Below are 26522 nucleotides of genomic sequence, written 5' to 3'. Positions count from 1 at the left end.
GGTACAAAATTTGAAAGAAAATTCAGGCAGGCAAGAGGATGAGTCATAGGCTCTTCGTAAGCATATTTTTGCTTTGCATAAACAAGTCCAACTTATGTGAAACAACTTCAGTGTTTCCAATTCTGCAAGTTGCAATGAAGTGCAAAAGTGACCCAACCTCAACAAGCCACCAGCGGAGGAAGATGATGATTTCAAGTGATATACGCATTGCTAAAATTAGGATGTTTTTTGTCGATTGTATGCATACAGGAATGTAATAAATTTTGGAAAAAAATGTTATCCCTCAGAAATGCTAGTAGTCATTACTAAACAAAGGGATAAGATGGAGAAATAACAAGAATGTAACATATTTCCTCAATAATTTTTGTGACCGTTCCAATGAGGCAAGCATTATGTCAATCAAATTTCATATGAAAAAGGTATACCTCTCACAAATTGACCTATTGTGATTAGCAACCATGGTTCGAGAGGATGCCATTTTGACCCCCATTACTCATGCAAAAGGAGTTAGCCACGTGTGAACTATGAATAATACTCTAGAGTGGTCAAAGTTGTAACTTGAATTGAGAGTTTAAATACTCAAACCTAAACCCTAGTTGGTTATTGTGCTATGTTAAAATCAAGCCACTAGGAAGAGGACGGGTTCCTTTATTTTCTATCGTATCTTGTTCCTCAGTATAACAAAGCAACTAGGAGTGGAAGTTAGAGAAAATTAGTAGTATAATAGGCCATAGGGCTCAAGTCACTCCATAGAGTGTGCCTTCTCGTTTGTACTTGCATTACTTCCATACTAGAAAAGAGAGCTGAGTAGCCTCACCTTCCAAATGGATTTTATCCTCTAAGGGTTTCCTAGAGAAAATATTTGTGTTCATTGTGGATGGTGTGTTATTGTATTTCTTGTTCTATATTTTCCCCATTTTATCTATTTCATTTATAAGCAAGAAATTAGTAATTAATAAATTTTCAATATGAAGGAATTTAACCTTCATAGTATAGATTTCAAATTATTTTATCATATCTATTATGATGAACTATTGAGTGGAATATCCTTGAGATTTATTGATCATATTAGTATCAAAGAAAATCTCTTTAGGGAATCTCATGGGAAATTGCAGTGGAACTAGGAAGCAGTGTAAACTAAAGGTCACAGAACCCTAGCCATGGAAAATGAGTCTATTAACAATAACCTTGATTGACAGAAGATATATTTGTGAGGTTCTAAATGTAGGTAATAGATATTATCGACACTATAAACCTCCTTGTGGAATCTCTAGCAAACAAGATTTTGAATCAAAAAAGATGGAGGTCCCAACTCAAAGGACATATTAGAGGGGAAATCATGGGATCATGAAGACCCAAAAAAGGAGTCAAGGAAAGAACTCTATAAAAATAAATTGAGTTTGGGTTCCATTACCCATTCACAATGATTGTTTATTATGGGATTAAAGGTTTCAATAAACCATATCAGGATGAGATTGATTCCTTAGAAATTGAATCACTAGTTCAAGTAATTAGAAGTATATTTTAGCATTAAACACATAAATGAGGAGCTGAAAATACCATTTGCTTGATTAAATTTAGAGGGGCATGCCATAACCTAGTGGGAAATCCATATGAAGAGACTTATGTTAGAGGATGATCCCGTAACAACTATGTGGGGGGACTTGAAAACCATCATACAGTTTGAATTATGCTCTATCAAGTATGTAGAGGATCAATGGATTTGATGGAACTACTTTGCGCAAAGGTAGGGAAATATTGTGCAAGAGCACATAAGTAATTCAAGAAGATGGCCATCATGTTGGGTATCTCTCCCATCTCTCCTAAGATCCCAGACGTATTCCTCAAGTATTTGGGGGATCTGCACAACCATCTAAAAAAATAGGTGATGTTGTTCAAACCAAGAAAAATGGACGAGGCTTGTGCATAGGTATAGTACCTAAAAAACATAGGCCAAAGGAAAGGGAAATCAAGTGTTTCAAAGCAGAAAAAGCACTAGGAAGATTCCAAGGAAGGGAAGAAAAAGTGGAAAAGGGGAAAGGGAAAATAAGATAGTGGTCACTACACATTAATGCAAGGATCTTAGTAATCATTGCAACCACTACAACATTGATGGTCACACTAAGCATAGGTGTTGGAAACTACATTCAAAGTTGGACCCAAAGAATTGAAAGAAGCATGGGAAGAAAAATAATCTTCTCACCATAGATTTATGAAATTAGGTGGAAAGCAGGGATGAGAAGATTGTCTACACATTAGTATAGAAGGAAGTGAATCTAAGTATCCTTCATCAACATTAAGAGAAGGAGATGACAAAACTCTTCCTCATTAAGATCCAAGTCAAAAAAACAAAGATCGATGACTTGTTTGACTCAGGTTTGTAGGCTAATGTTATAGTAGTGGGCATATTCAACAAACTAGGATTTGAGGTCCACGATCATCCTAACCCATATTCATTGGGACGAGTAAATAAGGATGGAGAAATGAAGGTAACAAAATAGTGTAGAATGAAATTTTCTATCAGTCATAATTATATTATTGAAGTAAAATTGGATGTAGTGTGGAGTCATGTTTGTGAGTCCCTACATGTATATGCAAGATGCTTACATGTATATGCAAGATACAATCTTCATGCATAGAATAATAGTATCACCTCGTCAAGGGTGGGAAATCATTCATCATTACTGCACACAAAGGCACAAGTCTAAGATTTCATAAGTAAGTGCCAACCAAGGCAAGAAATTATTTACTTCTAGCAATAAATATGTTTTATTGTTATTAGGATAAAATTAGACATGTGAGGAGTCAATAAGGGAAAAGGAATCCCTGGAGGCGTATAATAGAGATTAAAAACACTAATTGGGAGGGTCTCTACAGAAATAAAGGTGAATGTTCTAAGATTCTAAAGAGCACCACCTAAGAGGGAAGTGGAGCATGAAATCCACGTATTTCTAAACTCTCCATTCCCAAATATTAGGTTGTACAAATAGTCTATTCTAGAAGCAAGCAAAATGAAGAATAAATTGTGGTAGTTGCTAGAGTAGGGTATGATTCAACCATGTGTCTCATCTTGTGGATCACCCATCATTATTGTGCTAAGGAAGGATGGGATTTGGTGAACATGCATCGATTACAAAGTGTTAAACAATATTACACCCCAGAACAGATGACCCTTACCAAGGATTTATGACATTTTATATTAGTTGCATCAAGTGAAATACTTCACCAAACTAGATTTAAATCAAAGTATCACCAAATTTGAGTCAAAGAAGATCCACTACAATAAAACAGGCCATTAGCACTGCAAATTGCGTCGAAATCCAATGTTTCTGAGCACATGAATTGGCATCAAGCAGTAGCATAATATCAAGCAGAAAAAGGCATGTCCACATCGCTGCCTTCATTTGCAGTGGGAGTAGTGCCTAGAATGGTGTCAGCCATATCCCTAGGAATAGTTCCAAAAGTTGTCTCTCCCATTCTTTCTTCCATTGTTGTGTCCATTTGTACTTCTAGTTTTTCTCCCAGTTGTGCTTCCTATTTTTTTCTAGCATTGCATCGAAAATATCTTCTTTTTTGGATTCCTAATTAATGCCAAGTTATGTTTCCATAGAAATGTCAAGTTTTGCTTCCAATATGGTGCCACTTCTTGCATCTAACTTTGCTTCTGTTATGGCATATTCTTTATCTTCTCATATGGCTTCCATTATATTGTCTTTTGTTGCTTCTAATATTGCTTCTTGGTTTGCTAGCTAAATGGCTTCTTTGTTTGCTTCTTTGGGAACGCCAAGTTTGGCTTCTAATATTGCTTCCATTGTTACTTTTTTGTTTGCTACCTAAAGTTCTTTTGTTTTTTCTTCTCAGATAATGCCAAATTTTTCTTCCATAATTACTTATTTTTTGGCTACCTGAATTGCTTATGTTTTTTCTTCTCAGGTGATGCCCAGTGGGGTTACTAGTATTTCTTCCATTATTCTTGGTCTACTACCTAAATTGCTTTTTTTTTTTGCTTCTTAGGTAACTCCAAGTTTTGCTTCAAAGATTGCTTCTAGTGTGCTTCTAGTTTGGCTTTCATTGTTGCTTCATATATATATATATATATATATATATATATATATAGAGAGAGAGAGAGAGAGAGAGAGAGAGAGAGAGAGAGAGAAATCATGCTGTGGATGTTGATGGGATTGCCATCACATCAACAATCTCTAGATCCTTGTTGCACCCACAAGTTTGGATATTCTACATAGAGAGAGAGAGAGATAAATCATGCTGTGGATGTTGATGGGATTGCCATCACATCAACAATCTCTAGATCCTTGTTGCACCCACAAGTTTGGATATTCTACATAGAGAGAGAGAGAGAGAGAGATAAATCATGCTGTGGATGTTGATGGGATTGCCATCACATCAACAATCTCTAGATCCTTGTTGCACCCACAAGTTTGGATATTCTACATAAAGTCTTCCCTATATAGTGGTTTCCCATATAGATTTAGGTGGTGTCCATTAACTATAAGGGGAGTTTGTGTCTCATCAATGGTGCATAGTTTCATGGACCCTACAAGATCTATTTCATAGGATCTTAGCCATTGGGTACAAAACTTCCCTTTGAAATCGTTGAAGTTGGGGTTGTTAGTCCTTACAATTTCCTAGCCTGAAAAGGAAATCGAGAAGGGTAACCTCAAATCACTTCAACTCAGTAGCTAGCCCTATTGAGCATGAGAGGGATCTCTTAAAGTATTTTATCAGTTATATGAATTTAAAGCAAATGTTTTTTAGGCTAGATATATATAATTGTTTGTGTGTTTGTGAAAATTTGGATTTTAGGGTTTGTTGGACTAGGGTTTTGAGCCACAAATAGGTCTAGGTTGTATGAGTGCAGGAGAAAACATGGAAAGGAGCTAGATATCAGAAGACCATGGTGTATTTAGAATATTTTCGGTGTAGTATAGAAGAGAAAGTTTAGAAGTAACTAATGAGCATAAGTAAACATGATTTCATTAGCTTAGGAAGACATAAACATAACTATGAAAATTAGATAAACAAGAATTTTGTATATTTCACTATAAGGCATCCATAGAAAGAAGATATATCATGTAGATAAATATGTTTTAACCATTAGAAAATAAATAAAATGAAGAACAAACACCATGAACTCACTGGGCTAGAGTTCCTTGAAAATCGCTGCAACTCTCTCTGTATTAGCTGAAAAGATGATTACATGCAAGCCTCCTCCAGGAAAAGTCCAACCCTTCTCTCTGAAAGAGAAATCATGCATATAGACTCTGCTAGACCACTTTCCCACCTCCAGGAGTCGAATTCCTTGGTGGAGGAACTGACTCTAAGATTCTCTCAACCAACAGGTGAGAGTGAGAAGGTGAAACGCAAACACTTCTTGGAGAGTTTGTTTAGGAGTTTGCTTCTTTTATGAGGCCTAATAAACATAAAAAAAAAACCTATCATGTACATTTATTCATGCCTACATCACCTAGCCTCACAAAAAGTTCCATTACATAAATAGGTTTGATTTTGACTAAGTTAAACTAGAAACTAGAAATTTTACACAGTGAAATTTACAAATTAAAACAAAGAAAAACGCAGAACCGCAGCACCGACTTTGAGCTGATTTTCAAGTGCCTTCTTGAAGTCCAAATGCAAAGCTGAGAGAACGGTCAACTAGCCCTTCGAGTTTAGTTTCCAAAACATTTTGAATTTTTGAAAATTACCCATGGGAAGGCCTTCAAAAATCCATTCTTCGAAGGTCGCTCCATGAGCGCATTGCCTATCAAAAAGGGGTCCAGAATGCTAATTTTTGCCACTTTTTTCCACTTTTCTCAAAATCTAAGCCACCTCTAGAAAATATGAGAAAATGGGTTTTTATAGGATGGCAAGAGCTTTCCAAAAATGTAGACTTTTCCTGGAATAGATTCCTAAGGAAGAAGCGCAGCGCCAAGGCGCTGCACTCCTAGAACTGCTAAATTTCTGGATTTGGCTTCAAAATGCACAAAAAACCAAAAATGCTTAGAATTTGCTCAAAATTGGCCAGGAGCTGTAAAATAATGTATGTTAAACTTTTATAGATGCTTCAGTAAGCATCTTTAAGTTTCTTTCATTCTTTTATTCCTTTTTGGCTTCTTTGAGCTTGTTTTCAAGCTGCTTTACCTTAACATTGGCAATCATGTTTTGAGCCTAGTAGTGGTGCGCCATATGCCTAAGCAGTTGATTATCTATGTTTTCCTTCTCTATAAGCTTATCCAATTGTTCTTTCACCCTTTTGAGCCAATTCTCCTTGTCTTGATTGACCTCAAGAGCAATTTTGCCCTCTAGGTCTAGGTCTTCACTCAATAGAATGTGTTCATGTTCTTCTTGCAATGCCTTCTTTAGGCCCTTTGTTCTTGGCCTTTTCCTCTTACCTTTCCCTTTTTTTCCTTCAGGCTCACTTGACTCAATGACTGCTTTGCCTTTTCCAACCTACTGCAATAACTTGGTTTGCTCTTTTTCCATGATTAATTGCTTCGCTTTGAGCTGACTATTCTCTTGTTCTAGAAATGAAATTGTGTACCTTTCTCTATCCATGATTACTATGAGCTCCTTGATATGATAGTCTTTATCTCTGATAATCTACTGCACGCTTGAAGTTTGATCCCCTGCCTCTGAATCAACTAGCTCAAATTCATGTTCAACCATGTCCTTATCTTTCATTGCCAATCCCTGTTTTGCTGATGTGGAAGTCTTGGCCCCTTTCTCACCATGAGAAGCAAACACAAGCATCTTTCCTCTCTTGTACATCCTAATCACCTCAAGCTTAGGTGCTTTGGTTCTCTCAACTGATTTTCTTGATGACCCTACTTCCACTTGTTGTGTTGGCATGCTAGATGGTTGAGTTGCCACATTAGTTTCATGCCATTTGAGAGATGTTTCCAAAAATGTTTCCCAAGTCATACCTTTCTCTACAAGCTGGTGAAGGACTATAGTCTTGATCAGAGTATGATGAAACAGGATTGGGTAGTGCTCCTTTTTCTTCATCTGAATCCTCTCTGACATTTTGGCAATGCTCCTACATAGGTAGTTGCACATATTTAGTGGCTTCTGAAAGGTAAAATGCAATCGGAGGCGAATATGATAAGCATACAACCTGGAGAATCTTCCTTCACATGTAAAGAACTTCATGACAATCTTCATCAAAGGGGCATACTTCTCCAATAAGTATCTGAAAGGTATAACATGAGCATGTTTTTCCCTGTATGGTGTTTTTAAGAAGGGCCTATAATACTCAAGATATAAGCTCATTCCTTTGAACCAATATTCACCATTGTCCGATAACCCTGTAGCAAGTGAAATGGATGCTACTGAACAAGTGAATTCAACATCAACAATAACAACACTTTATCCCTTCAACTGAGTTGCCACCCAATCGATTAACTACTCATTGAAACCCACCTCACTCACCCTTATATAGAAATCCAAGCAATGTACATCTTCAAAGCATTGTTTGATGAAGGGATATGAGTTGATTTCACTGCAATTTGATGGCTCATATATGAGGATTTTCCCTCCCTTGTGATGTCTCTTCCTCTCTGGTGAAGGTTCTGCCTCATGATAACAAAAACCTTGTTGTTTGACTTAGGAATCAATGAAATCAAGTTAACAGGCTTAAAATTTGAATTTGGGAGAAATTTGGGCATTTTCTGGACACTCTGCCCCAAGCACAACACAGCGTCTCTAAGCACAGCGCCTTGCGATTTTTACATGTTTTGCAAAAAAAAAATCGACTTTTTCTCTCTTTTGGGTAGGAGAACTCGATAAAAAAGAGTGAATAAGAGGTAAATGAAACAAGTTTGGGGATTTTGAGTTTATGTAGGCAAATTTATTTCTCCTTTTAAAAATAAATGGGACCCAAAAACCTTTGAAAATTTGATTTTTTCACTTTTGCCAAAAAAGTCACCTTTACAACTGAAACCTGAGTTGTCCTTTCATTTTCCTGAGTACTAGAACTTCTTCTTCTGGAACTTTTTAATCATGAGAACATGATGAATGTGTGATAACTCACAAATCAATACCAAAGAGCTGCTTGTCATGCTCTATTCACTGCTGGATTTATTCATGAAAATGATGGACCTTGGAAACCCTAGCGACCTAATGGATGACCTGAAACTAAATGGAATGATGATGATGATTGACTTGCTTTTATTATGACATATTCATATAAATGTGCCAAGTGACCAGCATGAGTGAATTTTCAAAAGACTGACCTCATTTGTCGACTGACCAAAAAGTGACCAAATTTTACTGTGTAAACCTAGTGACAAAAAAAATTTGATTTTGATAGTCCTGACAAGCATTGTAAAAACACATTTGATCCAGGTGACAGGCTAACAAGACTAAAACTAACAGGAGCCATATAACAAATCTCAATTTCATTTCTAGAACTTTTTCTTTTTGATAAACTTGTCATGCCACCTTTTCCTCTATTATTAGATAAAAGTGATCTCATATAAGTCATCTTGATGAAGCTCATTAAGTTCATTTAATCAATTTAAGTGATGTTATTGTGTTGTGGTAAGGTCTAATTTGACTTGTAGAGAAGTTATTAATGTTTGGCATGAGGTAAGTGGATGGCTATATTTCCCATAAATCATGTTATTTAACAAAAGATATTTCCTGCGTCTAGAAATGTACCTTCTCATACTTACCCATTCACCATCATCATGAGAAAAGACATGAGTGTTGATGTGTATTCTGTGAAGTGGTGGACCATGATGGCAGATGATGGAATTCTTTGATGTGGGGTTACATAGTAAGAGGTGCATTGAACAATGGTCTTTCAACAAACAACTAGAATTTGGGTAGAATTCCAAGACAAGAGTGGCGGAAAGAAAAATTGCAACATCGTAGGGTCATGTGGATAACTAGTTGTGAAGTTCGATCAATTGCAACAACCCAAAGTGGCAGTTACAATGAGTTTCGGTTACACGCTGTTCCAATGGCACAGAATTGCAGCAACAACAATTTGCAATGTTGTTTAAGTTGTATTGACTCATGGTTTTTGCTTTCATTGAGGTATAGTGACACTAAGTTTTAAATATATAAGTCATTCGTTGTGTCAATCTACATTAGAAATAAAAATGTATATATATACAACAAAGAGAGTGAGAAATAAAAAGGAAAAATTTATGGTTACTCTCATTTTGTTCCCTTTTTTAAACTACTAATCACTAGTGAGATAGTTTTCAAATGGAGCTTATCTAACTATGCTCCAAAGGGCTTTCACAATGTATTATGTGTATGTATGTAGATATATGTATTTATGTATGTATGTGTATATATGTATATGTATACACACATATATATACACATATATGTACACACACATATAGTTAACTAGAAAAATAGAAATAATGTTGTGGATGTTGATGGCATCGTCATTACATCAACAATCTCGAGATCCTTACTGCAACCACAAGTTTGGATATTCCACATGAAGTCTTCCCTAGATAGTGGTTTCATGTAAAGCTTTAGGCAATGTCCTTTGGCCATAAAGGGAGTTTATGTCTCATCAATGGTGCATAGCTTCATGGACCCATTGTCATAAACACATCTATTTCATAAGGTCCTAGCCATCGGGTACAGAAATTCCCTTTGAAATCCTTGAACTCAAAGTTATATAACAAAGCCCAATCACCTTTCTAAAAGCTTGTATTTCTCATAAACTTGTCATGCCACATTTTCCTATTTTGTTGGAAAATAGAGGTTTGATATAAGGCATCTTCATGAATCTCATCAAGTTTGTTCAATTGATTTGGTCGATGTTGTTATCACGTGGTGAGGTCCAATTTGAATTGTACGGAAATTCTTAAATTTTGGCCTTCAAATTAAATTGGAAAAATAACCTTCTTACAATAAATAGCTCATAGGGAGTGAAATCAGTGATGTTTCACAATGTTGCTTTGTATTCCTAAAGAACTTTTGAAAGTCTATTTTTCCAATCTTGGTAGTGAAGTTGTACAATATTTATGAGAATGTCTTATATTACTTTATTGGTACTCTCTACCTATCCATTGGCCTATGGATGGTACGATGGTGAGAACATGTGCTAAATTTTATACCTCGATGCTGAATCAAGTGAGAAGTAAAGTAAGCACCTCCATCAATGACTAGTTCCCATGGTATGCCAAATAAAACAAAGAGATCATGAAGAAATTTTGCCATAGATTGATACATATCCCTTGGAAGTGATTTGGCTTCTACCAATTTTGTGACATAATTGGTGTAGACCCAAATGTGGACCTTTAGATTTGATGGGGGATTGATTGGTCCTATGAGTTATAAGGCCCATTTTTCAAAGGGTTCAATAATAAGCTAAGGTTGTAGTAGCATTTCAATGGACTATGTCGTTTGACTCAGTTGTTGGCAACAATCACAACTCCATACATGCTTCTTTGCATCTTGGAACACATTAGGCCAAAAATAACATAGGTGAAGTATTTTGCAAACTATCCTTTTGTCAGCGAAGTGCCCCACCCCAAGGCTCATTGTGACAAACCTAAGGGATTTCATAGATGTCATCCTATATAATACAACATCAGATCTCAATATATGGCCCTATATATAATATGAAACCATCTATCAATGAATACTTTTCACTTTTCTTAATGATGTATTATCATTCTTTTGGTGATAGGTGGTTTAGGAGTTTCCCTGCAACCAAATAATTAAGAATATCTGCATACCATGGTGTGTGACTAGATATTGCAAAAATATGCTTGTTAGGAAAACTATGTTCAACAGGAAAGACGTCTCTATCATTGATAAGTATATAAAAAAGAGTTATAAACAACATTATCTTATCAGGCTTGTTAATGATAGTGATATCAAATTATTACAATAATAATAACCACCTAGTCACTCTTACACTAGTGATAGGATTATTCATCAAAATTTGAATTGCATAGTGATCAGTGTGTGTGAAAACAAGATAGGCAATTATATAATGTTGAAATTTATTAATAGAATATATAATAGCAAGAAATCCCTTCTCCATTATGGTATAGTTTAATTTAGTTAGGGCCAAATTTTCAGTGACCAAATAGATCGGATAAGGCTTCCCTTCTTCCTATTGACTAAGTATAGCACCAATTGTCTAATCTGAGGCATTTGTAGATATGTGGAATGGGATGTACCAGTTGGGCCATCATAAGACAAGGGCCTCAAAGACACGTTTCTTTACAGTTTCGAAATATGATTCACATTTGTCAATCCAAACAAAATTCCATATTTTGGGTAAGTAATATATATAGAGGAGATGTTACCTTGGTAATATTTTCAAGAAATCTATGATAGAAACCAACATGTCCTAGGAGGATATGTACCTCTTTTTGTGTTTTTGGAGTTGGAATATTTAAAATTACGTCATTTTTTTTTTGTGAATCAACTCTAATTCCTTGGGCAAAGATATGATGACCAAGGACTATAACTTTTATAACCAACATTTGACAGTTTTCATTGCTTATAGAGGCTAATTTATCTACGTCACTTAAGTACTTCTTTAGATTTGCTAATGCCTCCTCAAACGTGTCACCATAATTTGTAAACTCATTCCTATATACCTTAACAAAACTATGAATCAAATATGAAAATAGAGCAAGAAAAATTTGTTGAAAGGTAGTTGATGTATCACAGAGCTCTAAAGGTAAGACTCAGTAAGCATAGGTTCCCCAAGGGCATGTGGATGTGATTTTGTCCTAGCCTTTAAGGGTGATTTGAATATGGTTGTACCCACTAAAAGTGTCAATCACTTGGTTAATTAAGGGTAAGGGGAAATGGTATTTGTGTGTAGCCTTGTTTAATTCCTTAAATTCAATACAAACCCTCCACTTTCCATTCTTTTTGGGTACTATCACCAAAGGAGAAACCCATTAGCTGTCAAATATTAGGTAAATAAAATGTTTGTTAAGCAACTTTTGAAGTTATTCCTTGACTATGTATTTAAAATTTGGGTTCATGTGGCATTGATGTTAATGAACTGGTCGACAACCGTCCTTGATATAAATATGATTCATGCATAGGTTTGGATGGATTCGCTTCATGTCTGATTATTCCCATGCAAAATCATCTTTTTCTTCTTGTAGAAGGTGAACCAGATATTATTTCCTCTGGGAGGATAGATGTGGATTAATATTCAGGTTCTTTCTAAGCTCAATATACATATGAAAAACCATAGTTTTGGAGTTATGATTGGGAACCATTGACACAAGATTGATGGGTAGGATCATCTTAGAAATGGTCATTCCGAAGTCCAAAAATAAAAATATTTATTTGGAGGGAAAATGGAGATTGTTAATGAAACTATTCATTATGTAATCCTCTAGCTCATTTTTAAAAACAATTCTCTCTTATATATTGAAACTGATTGTTGGTTGTCCTCCTCGTAATTTTCATCTTCCATCCATATGGGGTTTCCATATTCTTCATTATGCTTGGCTAAAGGGTATATGGTAATATTATTTGTACAGTTTTCATGTGATATCATCATGTTACAAGATATGCAATTAATATATGTGTAAGTGATGGCTAACCATGGGAATCTTAACATTAGGTGTTCTCCAATACAAGATCTAAGCTATAACACTACAAAATCAATAGAATACTTCAATCAATCCACTGAGATAATTACAACTTATAGAATCTATTTTGGCCTAAAAATGGACCAATCTATCAACTCGAGGATTGTAGAAGTTTGTTTAAAAGTGACCAATCTGAGCATTTCCATGGTATCTTTGGTCATTACATTTATTTTTTCACCCAAGTAAATCAATGCATCTAAAATACATATCTTGTTGATTTGGACATGCATGATTTGAGACCCAGGATTCTCATACTTGGTGGTGAGACTTTCGGTAGACATCAAGTTTGTCAATTGTCCTTCCATGTGGATTGTAAAAGGGTCCCTATGTTTTCTCCCAAACTTCCTAATGCATAATTAATGGTTTTGGCATATATGGGAATATCCTTGATTGCTTATGAAAGTGAATTTCAACACATGCATTCTATAATTCTCCTGACAGGTCACATTCAAGTGGAGCGAAATGTTTATCCAAATTTAGCCTCTTCAAATATGGAGGAAGTGATGTGCTCTTAGAAGACAATGATTGGTTTGGAGTTGTGGGCAGACTAGATTATGGTGTGGGAGAAAAAGGGTTCTCAAATTGTCTTTTAAGATGATTTGCTTTTGATTGTTGTTCCTCCTTTTCACTATGTTTTTTATAACTGAAGGAGTATCTTGATGAAGAATTTTCCCTAATTTGAGGTGGATATGTTGACATTCTACAATGGAAATACAATATATTTGATAAGTGGATGGTTTATAAGTGATCCTTTAGACCATTTATTATTATTTTGATTAGGTTGGGGTTGTGCAGGCAACCACAATCACAAAGAAGCAATATATTTAAGGTGGTTTGGAGGTAGCTCAAATGGTTATTACTATGGGATTTGAAAGTTTTGGATTGGGAATTGTTGGTTTCCAAGGGTAGATCCTCACCACCTTTGTTTCCATTGATAAGGTTGCATTGACTAGGGTGGCCATTGTGACCATGGAATGGGGGGACACCAAGCTTGACAAAGATATTGCATCAGTTGAGGAGGTAATTATTGATCGGTCCAATAATAATTAAAAACTTATGAAGAGTCTTGATTTATACCTTTGGCCTTATCTAGCATGGTTTCTTTAGGGCAATGAAGCACATTTGTTCTTTTTATTCATCCACACCTTGCTAGATTTCCTTGAGCCTTGACAATGAAGGACAACAATTGGTAGGGTTATTTTCATAAAAAATGATACATAATACAATGGCATTAAGTGGGCACTCCCTCAAAGGATGCTTTTGCTTGCATATCGAACATAAAACATATAACACTTTCTCGATTTTTGCTTGTTTTTTTTTTCCTACAAAATATCCAAGTGTGAGCTAATTAACAAAGATTATCAGTCTTAAAATTGTCCAACAAGTTACCTATTTCTACATGAATGACTCACCCAAAGGCTAATTTTATGAATGTGGTGGATATATCTCTTGCACATTTTCCATCTTTGGAGACTCCTTTTTAATATCTTCAACATAATTCAGAAATGTCATCATATTCTCTTTGTGATATATCACCTTTGTTCATTAAATTCAACAAATCTATACATTCTTCCTCCAAACCTCTCAACAGAATAGTCTACTAAGTATTATTTTCCAATTTTACTTTGGGTTTTTGAAAATTATACAGGAGCCTTTACACATAGTTTTATAAGTTTCCATCTCCATTCTAGATTGTTTTAAAGATGCATTCACAAAGCTCCTTTCCTTTACAATACTCTTGGTAGTTTTGAAGATTTATGTTATTCCATGTATCAATGGATTGTCCTCTAAGCCCCATGAACCATCACAAAGCTCCATTTTTAAGGGTGGTGGGGAACACTTTTACTTTCTAGGCATCAAAGAAATAATCATAGTTGTGACACACGACATAAAATTTAAAAATAAAAGTGTCAAGATCTTCATTTAATAAACCATAAAAATTTGGAAGAGTATAAAGAGAAATATTCTTCATTGGTGCCTCAATTTCAATGTCTTTAATTGGAAATTCAAAAGTAAGGTTAGAGGCTACTTCTTCTTCCATATCTGTTTTCATGGGCTCATCATACTCTGGCATGTTAACTACTCTAGACTCTTGTGAAGGAGGAGGCCCATGGATCAGATTATTTTGAGAACTTTATCTAAATCCAAACTATCTATTGATAAGTTATTATGTTTCTCCCTATCCTTCAAGAAGGGGAAGACTCTTTGCTTCTACCTTTGAGTATGATTTGGAGGGGAACAATGTTACAAGTTTAATTTGCACCTTTATTAGTATTATGGAAAACTCTTATTGCACTATATGTTTGGGGTTATTTCTTCTAATTATATAGGCTCCTTACCTTGAATGGAAAAACAAAAAGACTAAAACTCACCAAAATGTTCCTAGGGTAAATGAACGAATCGTTACCTCACATCTTACCATTCTTATGTTTCCCACATTCAAGGGCATACTTACTTTTTCTTAAAACACACACAACCAAATTATCAGGAGTATGAATCAACTATCTTCTGATGATGTCCTCGACAATATATTTTTAAAAAGATACACTGACTTGGAAATAAAAGCACATAGTTGTAACTATGGGATGTATGAATCAACTATCTTCTGATGACCCCCTCAAAAATATAACTCTATGAATACATACTAGTTTGGAAATGAAAGCACACAATTAGAACTACCATAAGTATGAATCAATTATCTTCCAATGACACCACTGAAAATCTAACTCTAGGAAAACAAATTGGATTGGAAATAAAAGCACATGGTTGGAACTATCAAAAGTATGAATCAATTGTCTTCCAATGAAATCCCTAGTGATCTAGCTTTAAAAAGACATGTTAGCTTGTAAATAAAATCGCATGGCTGTAACTATTGAATGTAGGAATCAATTATATTTGAATGACACCCCCAGTAATATAAATCTATGAAAACATGGTATCAAGGAAATAAAAGCACATAGTTAGAATTATCATAAGTATGAACAAATTTTCTTCTAATGACACCCCCAACAATCTAACTCTAAAAAGTGTCAGATGTTTTGTTGCACCTTTAAAAGCTTCCCCGACAATGTCGCCAAAAATGTGGGGTCAATTAATCGATCTTTTAAAGGAAATACAATTATTCACCATAATTAACCAAGGTTCGTATATCTTTTCCAAGTTATTTTTCCAAATATATGTTGGTTGCAAAGGCTAATTATATGGTAACCTTTTCTTTTGTAAAACTAATAGGGCATGTATTTTTCTTTTAGATTTAAACAACTACACATCCCCATAATAACATGTCTTAGTAGAAAGATCATGCGTTATGTAATGTCTTTGTAGATAATTCTAGGTTGGGGAACTATTCCAAAGCATCTAAGGTTTTGATTTAATTGGATGAACAGTGTATTTAACCATTAAACAATGTAAATTCTAAGTATTTATGAGAAGATTAAAGGGTTGATTTTCATTCATAATAGGAATAATCTTTAAATTGATTTGAATAAGCATAGATTAAGAAGGTAGATAATTATTAAACATTCATAATGAATATCTATTGAACATATAAAATTGATGCATGCAAAAAATTTCTACAGCCAAACAATACATGTTCAAGAGATGGCACAAGGCAATAATTAAAAGATTTAGATGAATTAACTAAGACAAATTGTTTAATTAATTAATCTCTTTTAATTATTATACCTTTGCAGGGGACTATCACGGAGATTGATATTCAATTTAACCTTGCCTAAACTCCTATCTTACCTTAAACATGTCCAAAAAAAAAATATGAAGGAACATAAATTAATAATAGGATAAACTCACATGAATACACAAGTTGTTGAGAATTAAGCCATAATCCTTCAATTATCTTCAGAAATAGCCCAGAATGTTACAATCATGTCCTGGATCATTACAAGGGTTCAACCTTTCCTTCTTCAAAATACAAAATACTTATAGAGTCTAATTCTAAAATATCTAGATCTAAAAATGAAATTTATTACAAAATGAAATATTATCTAACATTGTTTTGGATTCACAAAAATAGAACATAAAAGTATCTATTCTAAACTCATTTGAATAATCAACACACATTTCGAGACTGTTGTTTGATGTCTGTTGCTGGAGATTGAATTTCATGTTTGTTGCCCCTGCTATCTTGCTTTTTGATCCTATTTTCCTGCTTTCTCATCACTTAAATTTTGCATTATGTTCTATTCAATGAGCTCAAGTAACTTATCCCATTTTTTATCATCTGGGATAGAAAAATTTGTTACCTTCCTATATGCCTCATCAACTTTTGTGTACTTTTCAAAAGTTGGCCTAGTTAAAAATAAATGTTGAACTTCATGTTGAATAAACATATCATATTCTAGGCCTTCCATGAAAGATTTACCAGTGATTATCCCTCTAAATTTGGAAAACTTGGTCTTATCTACTACTATTTCATGTAACATGTGTTGATAATTCTCTAGTGGAATCAATTGGCCACTAGAGTCTCGCATATTTGGGAGTCCTTTTTGGTGCAAAGCATTAAACTTTATATGAAATTTTTTTATTTGTACTTCTAAATTTTAGCACTTATTTTCTAACTATAACAATAGATTTCTCTTTGTCAAAACTTTCCTTGTTTCTAGGATTGCATCAGTCATGTCTTCAACTCCAAATTATTCAAGTTCTTCTTTTGTTTTGGAATTCAGGACCTTGATGGTTCTGGTAGCTTCCCCTGTCTTGTGATCCAAATCTTCTTTAATATCTACCATCGTTTCCTTTGCATCTTTAGGATCCAATCCTAATTTCAAAATCAGGTCTTCATGTCCCTTAATCTTGGTATCCTTAGCTAGAGAAGACATATTTTCTAGCTTCAATTGAGAATGGATATTTTTTAGTGATGCTTGCAGTTTAGAAGCTGCCATGGCAGAAATTGTCAAAGGTATATAAATAATCTCCCATGCTTTATTGTGATGATCAATATTATCTATGGGATGAATTTGTTTAGTATCAAAATAAACAAAGAAGTTTTATAATCTTTAGCAGTGTTGGAAACTGGGACCTTTGGTTCCATTAATTCTAATTGGAATTGTCCCTTTTCACTATCCAAGGAAGAAATAAATTGGGTATGTGTTGTAGAAGATTGTTTCCAAGATTCTGCATATGTTGACGTTTTTAGTAGTTCATTCTTCTTTTTCATCTCTAAAAATCTTGAAAATATACTTTTATTCCTTGAAGAATGAGAAGAAGGAGAAGGAGAATCTATACTAATATCTTCAATCTGATGCAATGAAAATGGAGATTCTCCTGTAAGAATAATTGTAGAAGGTCCTTCATAAGTTTGAGCTTCCAAGGATTCTTCTTCATCATTATTTGTTGTCTTTCTTCTCTTCATCACTTTGAATGTTGTTTGATGTAAATATGATTCCGATGGAGACTGACTTTCTCTTGGCATTTTTAATTCTTTTTCTGTGGTTTTTGGAGTCTCTAGTACTGTTTGATTGGATATTACTTCCTCAACTTCCTGCAAAGTATTTTCCTCCCATTCTTCTTTATTGGCATATTGTTCAATTTCTGGTTTTGCCACATGAACATAGGGTGCTGACTTTTGTGCAACTCTAATTGATGATATAATTCCTAGTGGATCATAAGACCAACTAAAACTCAATTTGAACTTCATTTGTTTCAATAAATCATTTACCTGTCTCTTTGCAACCCTTGTGTTGGCTATGAATGGGCCAGCTTGTGATTTTAGTTTGAACTCGGATTTTGTTCTAGAAACAAAATTAAATCATCTACATTCATCATTTGTCTGATATATTCAAGTGCAAAAACTCTCATAGGGAGAAAAAATGGAAATTTGTACGGTTGAAGCACACATCCATAAATTCTAATTTCTGTAAAATTAAGGCATAAATACCAATTTCCAACCTTGGGATGTTCAATTAGATGTAAAATTATTTTAATCTCAGCCAAAATCCTAGAAGCTGCATCATTGTTTAAAAAACAATTTACTATTTACCAGAACTAATCGACAAAATCACTAAAGGAGAATTCTTCAGAAGTTTTCCTCACTAATGAAGTCTAGTGAATAACTAATTGTGGCCTGCCTGTAATATCCAACTTCTATAAAGGAAACTTGAATCTCTCTGATCGATTATGGTATCACTCAAGAAAAAAGATTTTAAATTCTGAACATCAATTTTTTAAAATTTTCAAAGGGTTGGTGTCAGTTTTGGGTCTAGTCTTTTCATCTTGTTTTAGAGTCTTGTTAGTATGTCAAATGGGGTCAATTTTCTGTTTTAGTCTATCATTGGTCTCATATCTCACATGAATATCATATGTCGAAACTCATTTCAAAGTTCATATGCGCTACGAAACTGTCTAGGTGATTTCGTAGCGCAGAAACCCGGTCTAGGTGATTTCGTAGCGCAAAACACCGATTTTGCACTGACTGCGTTACGAAATCGGGGATTCGTGCTAATCCATAGCAAATCTCACCCAGTTGTCATATTTATCAAAATCCGTTGTGTTTACATCAACAGTTGTCAGCTTATACACTTCGTCTATCATATCCAAATGCTTATCTTCATCATTAGGTCGTTAGGTGTCTTAGTACTGGCACATGTTTGCAGTTGTTACTGAGAAGGAGACAAAGGGTTCTGTTTACGATCTGGATGCATTTAATGGAAATTTTCTTGCTGGCATCAATAAAAAGATTCAGTTATACAAATGGGAGCTCCGTGATGATGGTTCAAGAGAGTTGTAGTCTGAATGTGCTCATCATGGTCATATTCAAAGACTGCACTTAAACGTTTCAGTTGGCGATACATTATTATTGATGAAGCGCATCGAATAAAGAATGAAAATTCACTTCTTGCAAAGACTATGAGAATCTACAGCACCAACTACAGGCTTCTTATAACTGGCACACCTCTTCAAAACAACCTTCACGAACTCTAGTTTCTTCTCAATTTCTTACTTCCAGAAATTTTTAGTTATGCTGAAACTTTTGATGATTGGTTCCAAATATCAACTGACAATGACCAACAAGAAGTGGTTCAACAACTTCATAAGGTTCTTCGGCCATTTCTTCTACGAAGACTAAAGTCAGATGTTGAAAAGGGTCTGCCTCTTAAAAAGGAAACCATATTGAAAGTTGGAAAGTCACAAATGCAAAAGCAATTTTACCAGGCATTGCTTCAAAAAGACTTGGATGTTGTGAATGTTGGAGGCGAGTGTAAGCGCCTTTTGAATATAGCCGTGCAATTGAGGAAGTGTTGCAACCATCCATATCTCTTTCAGGGTGCTGAGTCAGGTCCACCATACACCACTGGAGACCATCTAATCACCAATGCGGGCAAAATGGTTCTTTTGGATAAGTTGCTTCCAAAACTAAAGGACCGTGATTCCAGAGTTCTTATTTTTTCACAGATGACAAGACTGTTGGAGATTTTGGAGGATTATTGTATGTTCCGTGGATATCATTATTGTCGAATTGATGGGAATACTTCAGGAGAGGATCGTGATGCTTCCATAGATTCTTTCAATCAAGAAGGGAGTGAAAAGTTTATTTTCTTGCTTTTGACCAGAACTGGAGGCCTTGGTATTAACCTTGCCACAGTAGATGTGGTCATTTTGTATGACAGTGGCTGGAATCCACAAGTTGATCTATAAGCCTAGGATCGTGCACATAGAATTGGACAGAAGAAAGAAGTTCAAGTTTTCCGCTTTTGTACAGAGTACACTATAGAGGAAAAGGTGATTGAAAGGGCTTATAAGAAGCTTGCACTTGATGCATTGGTCATACAACAAGGACGTCTAGCAGAACAAAAAACTGTAAACAAGGATGAGTTGTTGCAGATGGTGAGGTTTGGTGCAGAAATGGTATTTAGCTCCAAAGATAGCACCATAACTGATGAAGATATTGACTGAATTATTGCGAAAGGTGAGGAGGCTACAGCAGAGCTGGATGCAAAGATGAAGAAGTTCACAGAAGATTGAAATCACTGGGATTCATGGTGGATTGGTGCATCTAAAAAGGGCTTACAAAAATAGAAGCATTGAACATTGGATGGTGCAATTGTATAAAGAACTCAGATATCAAACCTCTAGCTGGGCTTACAAACTTGAAGGAGCTGCAAACTTATCGAAATAAAGTCGCAGATTCAGGAATTGTTTATGTAGGCTATCTGGTGACTGTGGCATGCATGGATACAATTTCAGGTCTTGTTGCTTTGACATATCTCAACATAAAGTCATGTTGTATAACTGATGTTGGAAGCTAAAAGCTGAAGAACTTTTGAATTGAAAGACTCTGAACATGGCTTATAACAATATTACACATGTTGTCCTAGTACATCTAATGGTCATTATTCATAACCAGTTTGGTTCATGATGCCTCAGACAGCTTAGAGGAGATGCAGTTAAGCTAGCAGAAAAAATCTCCTTAAGGAAGTCACACAGCAAGTAAGGTTATGTTCCAAATTTTGAAATTTTGATGGTTTTCCTTATTGCATTTTTTCTTGAAGAATCATATATCCCCACTCAGTTTTGAAAAGCTTTGGAGCAGTTGAAAAGAATATTTAAATATAAGGAAGCTCAAGATAGCAAATTTTTGGTATTAAGCTGTGTTTTAGTGATTACACAGCAGTTTCGTAGCGCGCTACGAAACTGCTGAAGATGATGCCTAATGCACAGCAGTTTCGTAGCGCGCTACGAAACTGTTGTAGCTACATAATTAAAACTCAGTCAACCAATTTTGAGGGACCGAGGGGAAAGTTTTGAAAAAGGAATCTCTTCAAAGGATCATGTAACAGGTGTCAACATTCAACAAGGGAAAAACAGGTGGAGGAAACATATATTTGAACTCTAAACTTTTTGTTATAAAGTGATCATAGTTACTACAGTTCATGATATGCCGGACATCTTGGAGGAGGTTTTGTCTTCACACATGGGAAAGGTCGAAAGTACATAAAGGACGTGGCACTCTAATACATTTTTGTATAATCAAAAGAGAAGGACATGGTTCATTGGTTTCGAATATATTTGAGGAAAACCAAAAGCAGATAAACATGGGTAGTTTCCTACTTTTCAGGAGCAATTGAGAAGATGTGACATTAAGGGCCAGCAGGCAGCTACAAACACCTACCACAGCCAAACTAAAAGAGACCACTTGTCAAAGAACGAGAATTGATTGTAATTAAGGCTATTATTAGCATGATATGGAGTTAGACTCCTATTTGCCTTAGATCTCTAAAAAGTCTTGTTAGCAGTTTGTTACATTTAATAGGTAGTTAAAGTTTGAATAGGTTTCATAAGAAGTAGAATTCGAGTTCCCCTCATGTTTGAGGAGGAATCTCAGCCTTGTAAAAGAATTCTATATATAGGAGAAAGGGCAATGTACCAGGGGTTGGAAAATTATTCAAAAAAGCTCTGATATTTGGCTTTATGTAAAGACTCTTTTTCAGTAATTAAAAATTTGCTTTGCTTCTCAGGACTCGGGAGGGATTTGATGTTCAGAATGTGTTGTATTGCTCTTTTCCCAATATTTGTAGTGGTATGAATGTGTAATCACTTAGAACTCACTCATGGTGCTCTAATTTCCTATATATATTCATAGATTGTGTGGTCCTATATGTTTCTGATATGTTCTAAATGTGTTGAATCCTGAATGCCCTGACTTCTATGTAAGGTTGATAACATTGTTATACTGAAATGATGTTGACTCCATAAGCCCAATGGATAGTTTCTAATTGTGTTTCCACCACTCACATTTTACCTTTGTTTCACAAGAGTTAGCCATATTTATCCATTATCAATATCATTAATCCTTTTGAGAGAGCCCTCTCAGGTTGAGGAGGCTAAGCCTCATCCTAAAGTAGGTTTGAAATAGTTACTTAAAGTCTGCGTGATCACAGCAGCCTATCAAGGCCTGATTTTGAGATAACATTTTGGTGCGTCTGCCGGGAGTCTGAAGATTATTCATTCCTGAAATCAAGAAGCTGAACTTCTGAAGGTAGCAGGAGCTCAGAAGAACTTTTGAGGCTGCAATCTACCTTGGCGACTCCATTGTTGAAGAATTCAAAATTCATAGATTCATGGTGATTCCACTGGAGTTATGAAGGACCCAGATGCTACCATTCTTATTTCAAGGTATGCATGCATAAATTTTTTAGGAATTCATGGTTTCCCAAATCTTTTTCCCAAGGATGCATATTTTCTAAGGAATGGTCCAAAATTCAATGGAGAAGATTTGAGTTTAACTTTGAAGCATATATCAGATTTATGTGATTTTATCGAGCTTCTTAGAGTTAAACATGAGGATGTTTGCATTATGTTGTTTTATGATTCATTTCAAGGGAAATGTAAACAGTGGATTGAAAGCTTTCCTGCCAAATCTATTAAGTCATTTGAAGACTTTTGGTTGATGTTTTTGGAGGAATGGATAGATAGATCAGAGGTGGTGGCAAACTCTCCTTCAATTCAAGGTTTCAAACAATGGAATGATGATCATATTAATGAAGAAATAGATGAAAATTTTTCTTTGTCCTTGTCTTCGTATCTAAAATCATTTGAGTGCAAGGCAGAAGATAAGATGAAATTTTTGGATGAAGTTGCTAAGGACATTGAGAAAGACATTGAAGGTCTACAAGGTCAAATTCAATCATATAGTCTTCATGGTTATGATCATTCTTTTCAAAAGATTTCTATGGTAGAACACAAGGAGAGGGTGTTGCTTCCTTTCTCTTTTGTGATTGAAGAAGAATACACTGTTATTGAAGATCAGTTGGCACAACCAGAAAGTTACGAGAACCATCAAGCTGATCATGTATTCTGGGATCCTATAGCTAAATACATGGAAGAGTTTTACTCTCCAGTGTTTCAGTTTTTCTATGAAGATCAGAGGCAATTTCAGTGGCAGTGGTCATCACAATATCATAGTGGCTCTGAACTCCGATGCAGTCAAAAAACTCAAATATCAGATAAGACAAATGATTGGCTACATTGGAAATTTCACATTGATTGAGTTGAAAGAAGTTTGAATTGATAGGGTAGGTAGGTAGGAAAATGAAAATAAGCTCAAGGTTGACTGAGCATTTTTTAGTAGATGTAGATTTCTTTCTCCTACAGTGATCATCAAGCTTAAGCCCGAGGTGAAGGCCCAAGAAGCTTGAAGGGGATGCTTGTCAAGCAAATCTATGTTTGTTATGAAGAGGACAAAGCACTGGACCTGCATGTTCTTAGTGTACCACAGGGGCACACTATCCCAAGTGGAGCCACCTATTATCACTCAAGGAAAAATATTTTAAATTCTGAACATCAATTTTTTAAATTTGTCAAAGGGTTGGTGTCAGTTTTGGGTCTAGTCTTTTCATCTTGTTTTAGAGTCTTGTTAAGAGTCTTGTTAGTATGTCAAATGGGGTCAATTTTCTGTTTTAGTCTATCATTGGTCTCATATCTCACATGAATATCATATGTCGAAACTCATTTCAAATTTCATATGCGCTACGAAACTGTCTAGGTGATTTCGTAGCGCAGAAACTCGGTCTAGGTGATTTCATAGCGCAAAACACCGATTTTGCACTGACTGCATTACAAAATCGAGGATTCGTGCTGATCCATAGCAAATCTCACCCAGTTGTCATATTTATCAAAATTCGTTGTGTTTAGATCAACAGTTTTCAGCTTATACACTTCGTCTATCATATCCAAACGCTTATCTTCATCATTAGGTCGTTAGGTGTCTTAGTACTGGCACATGTTTGGAGTTGTTACTGAGAAGGAGACAAAGGGTTCTGTTTACGATCTGAATGCATTTAATGGAAAGTTTCTTGCTGGAATCAATCAAAAGATTCAATTATACAAATGGGAGCTTCGTGATGATCGTTCAAGAGAGTTGCATTCTAAATGTGGTCATCATGTTCATATTCAAAGACAGCACTTAAACGTTTCAGTTGGCGATACATTATTATTGATGAAGCGCATCGAATAAAGAATGAAAATTCACTTCTTTCAAAGACCATGAGAATCCACAGCACCAAATACAGGCTTCTTATAACTGGCACACCTCTTCAAAACAACCTTCACGAACTCTGGTTTCTTCTCAATTTCTTACTTCCAGAAATTTTTAGTTCTACTAAAACTTTTGATGACTGGTTCCATATATCAGCTGACAATGACCAACAAGAAGTGGTTCAACAACTTCATAAGGTTCTTCGGCCATTTCTTCTATGGAGACTGAAGTAAGATGTTGAAAAGGGTCTGCCTCCTAAAAAGGAAACCATATTGAAAGTTGGAATGTCAGAAATGCAAAAGCAATTTTACTGGTCATTGCTTCAAAAAGACTTGGATGTTGTGAATGTTAGAGAAGAGCGTAAGCACCTTTTGAATATAGCCATGCAATTGAGGAAGTGTTGCAACCATCCATATCTCTTTCAGGGTGCTGAGCCAGGTCCACCATACACCGCTGGAGACCATCTAATTACCAATGCGGGCAAAATGGTTCTTTTGGATAAGTTGCTTCCAAAACTAAAGGACCGTGATTCCAGAGTTCTTATTTTTTCAAAGATGACAAGGCTGTTGGACATTTTGGAGGATTATTGTATGTTCCGTGGATATCAGTATTGTCGAATTGATGGGAATACTTCAGGAGAGGATCGTGATGCTTCCATAGATTCTTTCAATCAAGAAGGGAGTGAAAAGTTTATTTTCTTGCTTTCAACCAGAGCTGGAGGCCTTGGTATTAACCTTGCCACAGCAGATGTGGTCATTTTGTATGACAGTGACTGGAATCCACAAGTTGATCTAGAAGCCCAGGATCGTGCACATAGAATTGGACAGAAGAAAGAAGTTCAAGTTTTCTGCTTTTGTACAGAGTACACTATAGAGGAAAAGGTGATTGAAAGGGCTTATAAGAAGCTTGCACTTGATGCATTGGTCATACAACAAGGACGTCTAGTAGAACAAAATACAATAAACAAGGATGAGTTGTTGCAGATGGTGAGGTTTGGTGAAGAAATGGTATTTAGGTCCAAAGGTAGCACCATAATTGATGAATATATTGACCGAATTATTGCAAAAAGCGAGGAGGCTACAACAGAGCTGGATGCAAAGATGAAGAAGTTCACAGAAGATTGCAATAACCGGGATTCATGGTGGATTGGTGCATCTAAAAAGGGCTTACAAAAATAGAAGCATTGAACATTGGATGGTGCAATTGTATAAAGAACTCAGATATCAAACCTCTAGATGGGATTACAAACTTGAAGGAGCTGCAAACTTATCGAAATGAAGTCGCATATTCAGGCATTGTTTATGTAGGCTATTCGGTGACTGTGGCATGCATGGATACAATTTCAGGTCTTGTTTCTTTGACATATCTCAACATAAAGTCATGCTGTGTAACTGATGCTGGAAGCTAAAAGCTGAAGAACTTTTGAATTGAAAGACTCTGAACATGGCCTATAACAATATTACACATGCTGGCCTAGTACATCTAATGGTCATTATTCATAGCCAGTTTGGTTCATGATGCCTCAGACAGCTTAGAGGAGATGCAGCTAAGCCAACAGAAAAAATCTCCTTAAGGAAGTCATACAACAAGTAAGGTTATGTTCCAAATTTTGAAATTTTGATGGTTTTCCTTATTGCATTTTTTCTTGAAGAATCATATATCCCCACTCAGTTTTGAAAAGCTTTGGAGTAGTTGAAAAGAATATTTAAATATAAGGAAGCTCAAGATAGAAAATTTTTGGTATTAATCTGTGTTTTAGTGATTACACAGCAGTTTCGTAGCGCGCTACGAAACTGCTGAAGATGATGCCTAATGCACAGCAGTTTCGTAGCGCGCTACAAAACTGCTATAGCTACATAATTAAAACTCAGTCAACCAATTTTGAGGGACCGAGGGGAAAGTTTTGAAAAAGA

At 35.4% G+C, this 26522-nt stretch overlaps 2 pseudogenes; both read left to right on the top strand.

Annotated features, from left to right (window-relative positions):
* The first annotated feature begins 19367 nt into the window (after nucleotides 1-19367).
* LOC149178781 (putative chromatin-remodeling complex ATPase chain pseudogene) lies at nucleotides 19368-20597 on the top strand (annotated as a pseudogene).
* Nucleotides 20598-24503: 3906 nt separating this feature from the next.
* On the top strand, nucleotides 24504-25787 carry LOC149178780 (putative chromatin-remodeling complex ATPase chain pseudogene; annotated as a pseudogene).
* The last annotated feature ends 735 nt before the right edge of the window (nucleotides 25788-26522 follow it).

Source organism: Pinus tabuliformis, chromosome 4_1 (genome assembly GCF_031772625.1).
Source record: "Pinus tabuliformis cultivar Carrire ecotype Pingquan chromosome 4_1, CPIR1, whole genome shotgun sequence".
NCBI classification, from domain to species: Eukaryota; Viridiplantae; Streptophyta; class Pinopsida; order Pinales; family Pinaceae; genus Pinus; species Pinus tabuliformis.
Note: the sequence above shows the minus strand (reverse complement) of the source record. Positions and strands in the feature narration are given on the sequence as shown.